Source organism: Lagenorhynchus albirostris, chromosome 5 (genome assembly GCF_949774975.1).
Source record: "Lagenorhynchus albirostris chromosome 5, mLagAlb1.1, whole genome shotgun sequence".
NCBI classification, from domain to species: Eukaryota; Metazoa; Chordata; class Mammalia; order Artiodactyla; family Delphinidae; genus Lagenorhynchus; species Lagenorhynchus albirostris.
The window spans coordinates 102926053-102937413 of NC_083099.1; the positions used below are offsets into that span (position 1 = coordinate 102926053).

An 11361-nucleotide genomic window follows, 5' to 3' on the forward strand; every position below is an offset into this window, starting at 1 on the left:
ATAAACCATTCTAATCTTAGTGGCATAAAGCAACAATATTTATTATTATGCATCATGGTTCTGGGGATTTAATTTGAAATTACCTTTTACTTACAAAAAGTTGCAAAAATAGCAAAGAGAGCTTTTATATACCATTCACTGAACATCTCCTAATGCTGATATCTTATGTAACCATGGTACAATTAATGACCTCAAAAAATAAATATTGATACAATAATACTATTATTATGTCTCAGGCTTCTGGGGATGATTGGACTAGACTAGGTGGTTCTCACACTCAGTCTTTCATGTGGCTAAGGTCAAACAGTTACAGGAGATAAAGTCATCTGAAGGTTTCAATCACCATTCCTCCTACATTTTAGAAAACACTAATCTACCTGAACTTTCTTCAACATGAGCATTCTTGATTATGTCTGTTCTTTGCTATAATCATTGTTCTCTCTCTAACAGTTACACTCTTTTCATGGATTTTTAAAACATTCTTCACATGAAATATTTGCGTTTTCCTTATTACTAATAATTAAATCAGAAAACTACACCAAAAACATTAAATAAAATTGAATTTAATTCATGATTTTTAAAAGTTATTCATGATTTTTAAAAAACCTTAGCATACTTAAAAAAAGGCATTTATCTAACAACAACAAAAACAAAACCCTGGAACAAACATAATAATTACAAAACTTTTGATACATTAAAGCCAGGTACAATGCAACTTGTTAACTGTCTAAAAATCTTAATCAGTGTAATAAAATTAAATAAAGAAAATAATAACTAAAAGAGAGAGACCATTTTTTTTTTCTTGGATACAACATAACTGTCAGCATACAAAAAGGAAATAGCATAAACAGGTATACCCTTAGAAATAATAAGTTCAATCAATTTTCTGGATGTCGGCATAACATATAGAATCAACAGCATTTCATAATTCAGTAATAACAAAATAGATTTTTAAAAATGTTAAACAATCTCATGAAAAACTATAAAGTCTCTAGGACTAAATGTAACAAAAATAGAAAGGATCACCATAAAAATATTATAATATATTGCTATAGGCTTTTTAAAAGACCTAAATAAATGGAAAGATACACCATATTGATAGATAAAGACACTCACTCTTATAATTATGTCACTTATTCTCCAACTGAGCTTTAAATTAAATGCAATATCGTTAAAAATCAGCCAATACCTTGAAAGATGCAATCTGCCAAAGCATAGAAGTAGAAGTAGACAATCAGAATAGGCCTATTACTATTGAAGAAATTTGAGTTGATAAATAATAACCTTTAAATCAGAACGCATCCAGACTATATGGGTTCACTGGTGAATTCTATGAAATATTTAAGGAAGGAATTGGTGTAATTTGTCTACAATCTTTTTCAGAAGATAAAAGCAGAGGGAATACTTCTCAACTCATTCTACGAGGCAAGCATTATCCTAATAGCAAAACTAGACAAAGACGTTACAGGAAAAGAAACTATAAATCAGTATCTCTCATGAACACAGGTGTAAAGTCCTCAACAAAATATTAACAAATCAAGTGCAACAATGCATAAAAAGAATTATACATTATACCCAAGCGGGATTTATCTGAGGTATGCACGGTTGGTTCAACATTTGAAAGTCTATTCATGTATATCATCACATTAACAGGCTAAAGAAGAGAAATCACACAATTATATCAACAGATGCAGAAAAAGCATTTAACAAATTCTAACACCCATTCATGATTTTTTTAAAAAGTCTCAGCAAACTAGGAATAGTGGGGAACTTCCTTGACTTGACAAAAAACATCTACAAAAAAACCTGCAACTAACATCACACTTAACGATGAGAAACTCAAACTTTTCCAGCTAAGATCAGGAACAAGGCAAGAATGTCCCTTCTCACCACTGCCTTTACCATCACACTGGAAATCCTAGCTAATGTGATAAGGCAGTAAAAGGAAATAAAAGGTATACATATTGAGAATGAAGAAATAAAACTGTCCTTACTCACAGATGACATGATGGTCTATGTAGAAAACCTGAAAGAACTGAACAAAAAATTTCCAGAACTAATAAGCGTTTATAGCAAGTTTTCAGGATATAAGGTTAATGTGCAAAAGTCAATCCCTTTCCTATATACTAGAAATGAACAAGTGGAGTTTGAAATCAAAAACACATTATCATTTAGATTAGCACCCTCCCCCACACAAAAGAAATACTTAGGTATGAATCTTATAAAAAATGTGTACAAAATCTTTGAAGAAAACTACAAAACTCCGATGAAAGCTATCAATGGAGAACTAAATAAATGGAGAGATATCACATGTTTATTGACAGGAATACTCAATATTTTCAGGATGTCAGTTCTTCCTAGCTTGATCTATAGATTTAACACACTCCAAATCAAAATCTCAACAAGCTATTTTATGAATATCAACAAAACAACTCTAAAGTTTATATGGAGTAGCAAAAGACCCAGAATAGCCAACTCATTATTGAAAAAAGAGGAACAAAGTTGGAGGATTTACACTACTGGACATCAAGACTTACTATAAAGCTACAGTAATCAAGACACTGTGGTATAGCTGAAAGCATAAACAAATAGATCAATGGAAGAGAATAGAGAGCCCAGAAATAGACGAAAATAAATACAGTCAACTGATCTTTGATAAAGAAGCAGAGGAAGTACAACAGAACAAAGATAGTCTTTTCAACATACAGTGTTGAAACAACTGGACATTTACATGCCAAAACAAAAAAAAAAGAAAGAAACTAGGGACAGACCTTACATCTTTCACAAATATTAGCTCAACTAGATATTATACACTTTTATCATGAAAAATGTTATATATTAGGAAGGTCTTCTACATAAGTAGGTGGATTTATTTTTAATTCCTATGTTTGATATTCTTTGACCGTAACCTATATAACAGATACATTTTTGCAATGAGAAAATAGAGAACATGGCAGAGAGCAAGTTACTAAGTACTTAATGAGATTATGGGCAATTAATTTTCCCAACAACCCATTTCTTGAGGTTTCTATTACAATCCCCAAACATGCTGGGTGCATCACAAAATTTATGAGAAGTCCTTATATTCAAAACAATGGAGCACTGATAGCATGCTGTCTTATATTGTTGGTTATTTTACAGATTCCATCGAAAGAGGATAAAAAAAACACTGATGTTTTAAGTACTTGAGTTCTTCCCATTCACAACAACTCTTGAGTGATGAACTAAGGAGTTATACTCAGGATCCCCATAACCTCTGCCTAAGGCTGCCTTTTGGCTCAGTTACATTCCTTGAGGATAAAGACTATGGTTGATGCATTTGTTTTCTTTTCTTACACTTAGTGGAGTGGCTTATCTATAGTAGGAGCTCAATAAATATTATAGCAACAACGTATCCACATTTCACAGACGTGAAAGCCAAGGTTTAGAGAGGTGGAGGAGCAGCAGGTACCAGAATGCCTGAGTGGTTAAGGTGTTGGACTTATGATCCAATGAATTACATCCTCTTGGGTTCGAACCCCACTTCTGGCACAAGTCAACCCGCTTTTCCAAATAGAGAGGTGGAGAAGCTTGTGCAAGGTGGAAAGGCAAATCCCAAGCTTGGTGACTTCAGCAGTTCCCTTGCCATCTCCCTTATTAAGATATGGAGGGCCCCTAAGACCCCATTCTCCTGTTAGGCAGCTTCCTGTGAATACTACAGATTTTTCATACTCCTCAAATGAAAGTGGGTCAAAGAGAGTGAGACCTAATTATTAGGATAATGTGGTAAAATACCATTTACTGATAGTGACAGCATCCTGCTCAAAGAAACTAGTGATGAAATTTCTATTATCTTACTTCTCAAAGCTGCTAAAAAGCGTAATTCTCTGTTTCTTCATGATTAAAATCCCTGGAGATCCATTTTTGTAATCTAAGAACAAAAATAAACATTGCTCCCTACCATGTGCACTTTGAAGAATTTGCTCTTCAGGAGGATTATATAACAGACACCTTTCAGATGGTTCTGTGTCAATTAAGAGAAAGCAACCTTAATTGTGATTATGGATGTTTAAACCAGGTGTGATTTCCTGGTTGTGTTTAGCCAAATCTCCTGCAGACCCTTTCCATATAGCACCACTGAGTTCAGTCTGGTCTAGGTAGATTGGCATACATTTCAGCTTACTGTGGCACAGCAAGCTTCCAATAGAATCTTGTCAGTGCAATTTCACACAATGGGTGGGCCTGTGTGTTCTGCATATTAGGAAAGGCTCTTGTTTGCCAATGCAACAGGTTTTTTATTCTGAATTCATTTAAAGCATCAAATGAGGTTACAATGGTAAATATCACAGGAAAAAGTTAACAGTGACAGTCACGGTTCCTCAGAATATCTTGGCTTTGTCCACCAAACCATTTAAGGAGGAAACTTGCTATACTGTGCTCTATTTCTGCTGCTTGCTCTCATGATAGCAATTTAGATTAGTAAGGATCTGATTATTAATGTGAAAATTTTTAGTGTTTTTTACTGCTTATAAATTAAATATATAGGGGAGGTGGCATTAACTCTCATTTCTTACTTTATATATTTTATAGTTTGAATTTCCAAACAGCATGTGCTACCTTAGTAATTTTATACATTCATGAAAGAATTTTTTAAATGAACATCATTTCAATTAAGTAAACACAAGCCTCACCTGCTTACTGTTTTTTAAAATTCAGACAATACCAACAGATACAAAATAGAAACAAATTCCACTATCTAGAGATGTCAGTTGAGAACATTAATATGTACATATTTATTTAAATTGCGAAAATACTTTTAACTTGGCTAATATTGTTTTGTTGTATATTTCTTTTAATAATACATAATGATCATCTTTCCATATAACTTTATGAATGCCACATTATTTTTAATGGCCACAAAATATTTCATTATGGACATGCATTAAATATTTTAAACTAATTCCCTAATAATATACAGTTAGTTTGCTTCCAATTCCTCAATATTATAAACAATGCTACATGAACATTTATTTACTTCTCTGATTAATTCCTAAGGATAAGGAGTTTGAAGAAGATGTAGATTTTAAGTCTTTTACTACATATTGCCAGAGTATAATTCCAAACATTGAACCAGTATGTTTTCCTACCCACAATATAGTCAAGTTGCCATTCATTTAAAATGGTTCTCCAGTTTCCCCATAAAAACAAAAGAAAATTTTTTTTAATTTTAATTAAGAAAAATAGAAGCTAGAAAACGCAAGAGTACTGACAGCAGCAGCAACCTTGTTCAAATTCTTTTCCTTGGGAGGAAAGAAGGGACTAACTACTACCATTTGCTGAGTACCTGTAATGGATCAGTCACTATGCAAAGTGCTTAGCCAAAGGCTTTTCATTCAATCTGCAATAATCTTAGGAAATAGGGGTAGTATATCATTTCCACATCACAGAAAAAGCCGTGTTTCATAAAAGTTGAGTATCTTGACCAAGGTTACCTAGATAATAGTTTTGACCCTGAAATGTGCAGGCCAATTTGTTTGACATCATTTTTTCTTTCACTCAGGTTTGAGGTTCTCCACCAGATTTCCACATGTTAGTGACACATGACCTTGTTAGGTTCCCTATAATGCAAGGTACTCCTAGTCTCAGGTCTGGAAGAAATACCTGGTTCAAAATTTACATCTTTTACAGGGAAACACATGAAGCAATCAGGAAGGAAATGAGGATATAGTTTTGTAACATTTTCACATAACTTTCAACTCAGGGGCCATTCATACTCTATGAGACTTCTCAGAGTTTCAGACATAAAGCTTTTCAAATAGGCTTAGGGAAAAGATATTTTCAGGTACACATTCTGCCTTAAATTTAAAAAGAAAAACAACTTTAACTTACTAATGAGTATGTACCTTGAGAAATAAATGGCAGAGAAAAATAAAAGGCAAAATGAGAGCTTAGAAAGCAACGCTGTACATCGGGGAATATGCACTTAAGAACAATAATGACAATTTCTAACACATAACTCGCATCCCACACGCCCAAATGAAAGACAAAATCTTAAGTAATAGACTTAGCTGTCAGTTACAATATCTGTTCTCACACGTAGTGTTAATGAAACTGGAGCAGCAGCAGGAGAATGCACATATTTTTTGTTAGAAATAAATGGATGGCTTCATTTGTTCCAACTTTCTAGATTCCCTTTGTTGATCACACTTCCAGATTTTTTCATGTTGGAATTTAATCATAAAGTCATCATTTTTATTTTTAATTTATTTATTTTTTTTGCGGTACACGGGCGGGCCCCTCACTGTTGTGGTCTCTCCCGTTGCGGAGCACAGGCTTCGGACGCGCAGGCTCAGCGGCCATGGCTCGGCATGTGGGATATTCCCAGACCGGGGCACGAACCCGTGTCCCCTGCATCGGCAGGTGGACTCTCAACCACTGCACCACCAGGGAAGCCCAGTCATCATTTTTAAAAGAGAATTATCCCCTTATAATACTCAATGCTGTATCATGCTGAAGTGTACAACTAAGTTTCCTATAAAAATGGTTACTCTTTAACTTGGCATTTGAATGAAGTAGGCAGAGCAACATAAAAATTTTGCAAGTTCTCCCGTCTTTTTCCCCCCCGCAATAAGGCAGCTGACAAATTCCAAATCTTAAATCAGCTGATTATGAATCCCCTATCTTTCTTTTAATAATATATTTATTATTTATTTCCTACATTTCCTCCAACATCACAACCTGCTCTTAAAATATATGCAATGCCCTTATTCTTATGGGAAATTCTTGAAATTCACAGAATGCTAATCTTTTTTTATATTTCACAAATTCAATTTACAAAATGGCAAAATTAAAGTCAGAAGAGAAAGAAACTAGAAAAATCCTAGCTGATTTACACTTGGGAGACAGAAAGGTTTTTTTCTCTTTCTGTTTGCACATATAAGACTAAAGAGAAAAATTTAAGAGCAGAAGTGATGCTGACATTCTCATCTCATCTGACAGATATTTGAAAAGCAAATCTTCATTCTTATTTATCTATGCTGTGGGAAATCAGTTTTAACCAGGCTCTGACAAAAGGCATCCTCCAGAATCCTGACACTGATGCACACAGGGTGGTTATTTTCAATCTGAGACCAAGTTAAAAGTGTCCCCCTTCCTGTTCCTCCCCACCACACACAGAGGGTACCTTCTGTGCCTTTCTCACAGAAAACCTCTGCAATACCCCATGGCACTCATCCTATATTATTATCACAGCACTCATCTCAACTGAAGCACTTCCTGTATAAAATCAATTGTTTCAACCCCCTAAAAGAAATCTCCCCAAATAAACAGATACTTGAATAACATGGCACTATTTTTACTGAGGAGCAGGAGTTTTAGATTTAACATGTGCAGTATGCTGGTTAAAATGAATGACTTCACTACAGATACAAGACAATGGCATTCATTGTACACTACTAAAGAAAAAAAAGGTATGATTATACTATATCTGATGAATCCCAATTTAAAAAGCCACAGATAAACTCCGTTTAATGTAATTAGTATTGATCAGAAAGCACCCTTTAATTCTCTTAGATGTATTGGGAACATAGCCTCACCCAGCTCTCATGTCTGCAAAAGCAGTGTTTCAAAAAGTGAGAATTCTTCAATTAAAAGACCATATAAGAAGGACACCTGTGCTCTCACTGGCAGACAGTGTTCATTAGAACTCTGAGAACTGAGGTCTCTTACCAACTCAATTTAAGCAACTTTTATTTACGTAACACTTAGAAAACCTATAAAGAAAATTCCATAAAGAAAGAATAGGTGGCCTTCAGGCTATTCCTAAATTACCCCAGCAGTAACACAACTCTTCATCTCTGCTGTGTAGGGAATCCACTTATTTTTCCACAGAGGGGTTCTACTTTCCCTCTCACTTTTATTGACAGCAGCATGGGTCTTACTGAGATGCAGGCCTGGGGGCATTTTCAGTTACAGCAGACAGAAAGTTTTCAACATTCTTTCCAATTCTTGATCCAAATGCCCTAAACCCTGGATAGGACAACACACAGATTGGAAGCTGGTGCTCATACACAATCTATATGTGCACCTTTGCTGCATTACGAAAATGTAGGATTGGAACGTTGAAAATCATGGAGAGGGTACACTTCAAATCATTTGGTTGCTTTCCAGACCATGGACATACTACCTGTGAGCTAGACCTAACATTAACCTTCAGAATCACTATGCTGTACACCTGAAACTAATGCAATATTGTAAGTCAACTATACTTCAAAAACATGCATTTTCAATCTTGCACAGGGCACAGGAGCAGAGGACAAGGCTCAGGGACTTGCTAATCCTGGAAGGGAAGGAGATCCAAGGTTTACCCCACTGTGAATAGTTGTCACCTCTTATAAGTAAGAACTATTTGAAATATTTAAAGTTTACAGTCAATGTTTTATATACTTTAGAAAAGATCATTTCAAAATATCTACACTGTATAAATATATATATACACATACATATGTGTATGTGTATATATATATAAATGAGCAAATATAAAGAGCAAATACATAGGGCTTACATAGTACTAGGCACTGCTCTAAGTGCTTCACATATGAAACTCCCTTAATCCTCACAACCTTATAAAGTGGGTACTACTGTTATCATACTATTGACAGACTGAACTGAGAGGTTAGGTAACTGACCCAAGGTCACACAGCTAGTAAACGAGTGGTAAAGCTTGGTCCATACCGAGGCATTCTGGCTTCAGAGTTCATGCTATTAACCACCATATTATACAACCTCTTTCAGTTTTCAGAAAACAATTAAATTTTATTTTTCTTTTAAATCCACATACAGAGACATTAACTTGATTTATTCTAAGTTACCCAATCCCTCCCTCCCTCCACCTCCAAGTTACCTGACAAGGTTTATCCTAATGGTACATACATTTAAATTTTTATTTTTTCAGAGCTGATTTTGAATATAGCATAAGGTTCTTTGAAATTCCCCAATAAATGCAAATAAAATTTTGAATCAATATTTGATATACTAGCAAGCTGTGCCAAAGCAATTTTTATCACTACAAAAGGCAAGTTTCAATGGCCCGATGATTCTTTTATTTGTTCCGTTATTTATTTATAACACCTAGATCATATGATCTTTTGAGTTAATCTTACAGATGAAAAGTCTCATGAAGAGTGGAAAAGCGAACAGACGGCATAATTCCAGGAAAGGCCAAGAATCTTAGTACTTTTCTGCCTGGCAATTTAAAGTAAAATGCACATCAAAACTGAAGCAGGCTATCTGTTGTCTGGGTTAGAGTTTACAGGAAAAAGCATTAAGTATCACCAACAAGCATATCATCTCTGACTCCAGGGATGTTCCCACACCCTCTAATTGGTGCCATTCCGTACTAATCAATACATTACAAGCACCTAATAGGCACTCCTGCAAATTCTAGGGAAACAACTCACAGCAGAAAGCACTGTAGCCCTGAATGTTCATACTCGAGTGCAAATGTTAATTCATGCAGTACTTGCATTAAACTGGACTAATTATCTACTGAAGGAATCTATTAAAGGCATGCTGTCAATCCTACAGATTGGGTTCAGCAAAGTGAAACTGAATTGCTTGCCTTTTCAGCTAATTACAAAACTCTGTCTGACATGCTTTAAGAATGGTCAAAAAAAAGTACACATGGGCGCAGGGGGAAGGGAGGTGAGCAAGATGACACTCGGCGAGCGATTCTCCCCAGATCCCTCCAGCGACCGCTGAGCCACCAGGGCAGGGGGTGCTGCCTGCCCTGCCGCCCTTCCTCCTCTCCCCTGCCCCCAGAGACGCCCCCATTCCCTTCCTCCTTCTACCTCGGGTAGGGGTGGGTGGGAAGGGAAGGGAGGGGCGGCACGCCTAGTTCCGGTGGGCGGGCCTGGTTCCTGGGACACCATGTCGGACTCTTGAGGAGGAGAGCCAGGACCAGCAACTGAGAATCGTTGTGCTGGGGGGCGGCACCTCAGGGCAGACCTCCTTAGCTACGTGTTTTGCTCAAGGAACTTTTGGGAAACAGTACAAACTATAGGACTGGATTTCTTTTTGAGAAGAATAACGTTGCCAGGAAACTTGAATGTTACTCTTCAAGTCTGGGACATAGGAGAGCAGACAATGGGAGGCCAGCTGTTGGATAAATGTATGTATGGAGCACAGGGAATCCCTCTTGGTATATGATATTACAAATTATCAAAGCTTTGAGAATTTAGAAGATTGGTATTCTGTGGTGAGGAATGTGAGGGAGGAATCAGAAACTCGGCCACTGGCTGCCTTGGTGGGCAATAAAATTGATTTGGAGTATATGCAAACGTTAAAACCTGAAAAACACTTAAGGTTTTGCCAGGAAAATGGTTTTAGTAGCCACTGTCTCAAGCAAAGACAGGAGACTCTGTCTTCCTGTGTTTTCAGCAAGTTGCTGCTGAAATCCTGGGAATCAAGTGAAACAAAGCAGAAATAGAACAGTCACAGAGGGTGGTGAAGGAAGATATTGTAAACTACAACCAGGAACCTATGTCAAGAACTGTTAACCCTCCTAGAAGCTCCATGTGTGCAGTTCAGTGAGCACATTTTTCTTCTGTATTGATGGTTCCGGCTGCCCTTCGCCTCTGTGTGGGCCCGAGGACCTCTAGGAATTTATCAGTGACCATCTCTGTAGTTCAGTTAACGCTTTCCTCTCAGTTCGCTTCATCATTGCGTGCTGCCTCAGCCGTAGGCAGCTCCTTGAGCTGAAGAGAACTCAACTTTGGGACAACACACCTTGAATTCAAAATGGAAAGCCCATTCTCTGGAATTAGACTGCTTCACTGAAAACGAATAATGTTGGTTCTCTTTATGTCCTCACTTCTTTTTTCCCTGATGTAAGTTTTTTTAAACAAATATGAAAACTATCCAAGTCTTGATCATCAGCCAGGATTTTGCCACAGCACAGTTTCATACTCTTATCTGAACTCATACCTGGCAAAGTATGCTTCAGAGTACAAACATTTAAACGAGTAATATATTTTATCTACAGATACTTAAGAAGGCATTCTTTTGCTGTCTATTGTGAGTGAAAATATATAAAGCTGTATCTAGCTAAAAATGCTTGAAATAAAGCTATAATAGAAATTTTTTTTCATTTTTTAAAAAAGAGCCTAAATTCTTTATATTTTAGCTGTAACTCACAAAGTAGTATTTGATATTGTATTTTTATTATTATATCACGGTCATTATGTACTGTGTAATACTCAGGTTAGATTGGCGTTGTGAATTCTGATAAACGTTCAGCTAATGCTCCATGTGGACTTTCTCCTGCAAACTGTGTAAGAGTACTCCCAGAATGAGTTATGACTATTGTTGGATCATTGTGGACTG

At 36.2% G+C, this 11361-nt stretch overlaps 1 pseudogene; it reads left to right on the forward strand.

Moving 5' to 3' along the window:
* Positions 1-2008: 2008 nt before the first annotated feature.
* LOC132520282 (ras-related protein Rab-28-like) lies at positions 2009-10637 on the forward strand (annotated as a pseudogene).
* Positions 10638-11361: the final 724 nt, after the last annotated feature.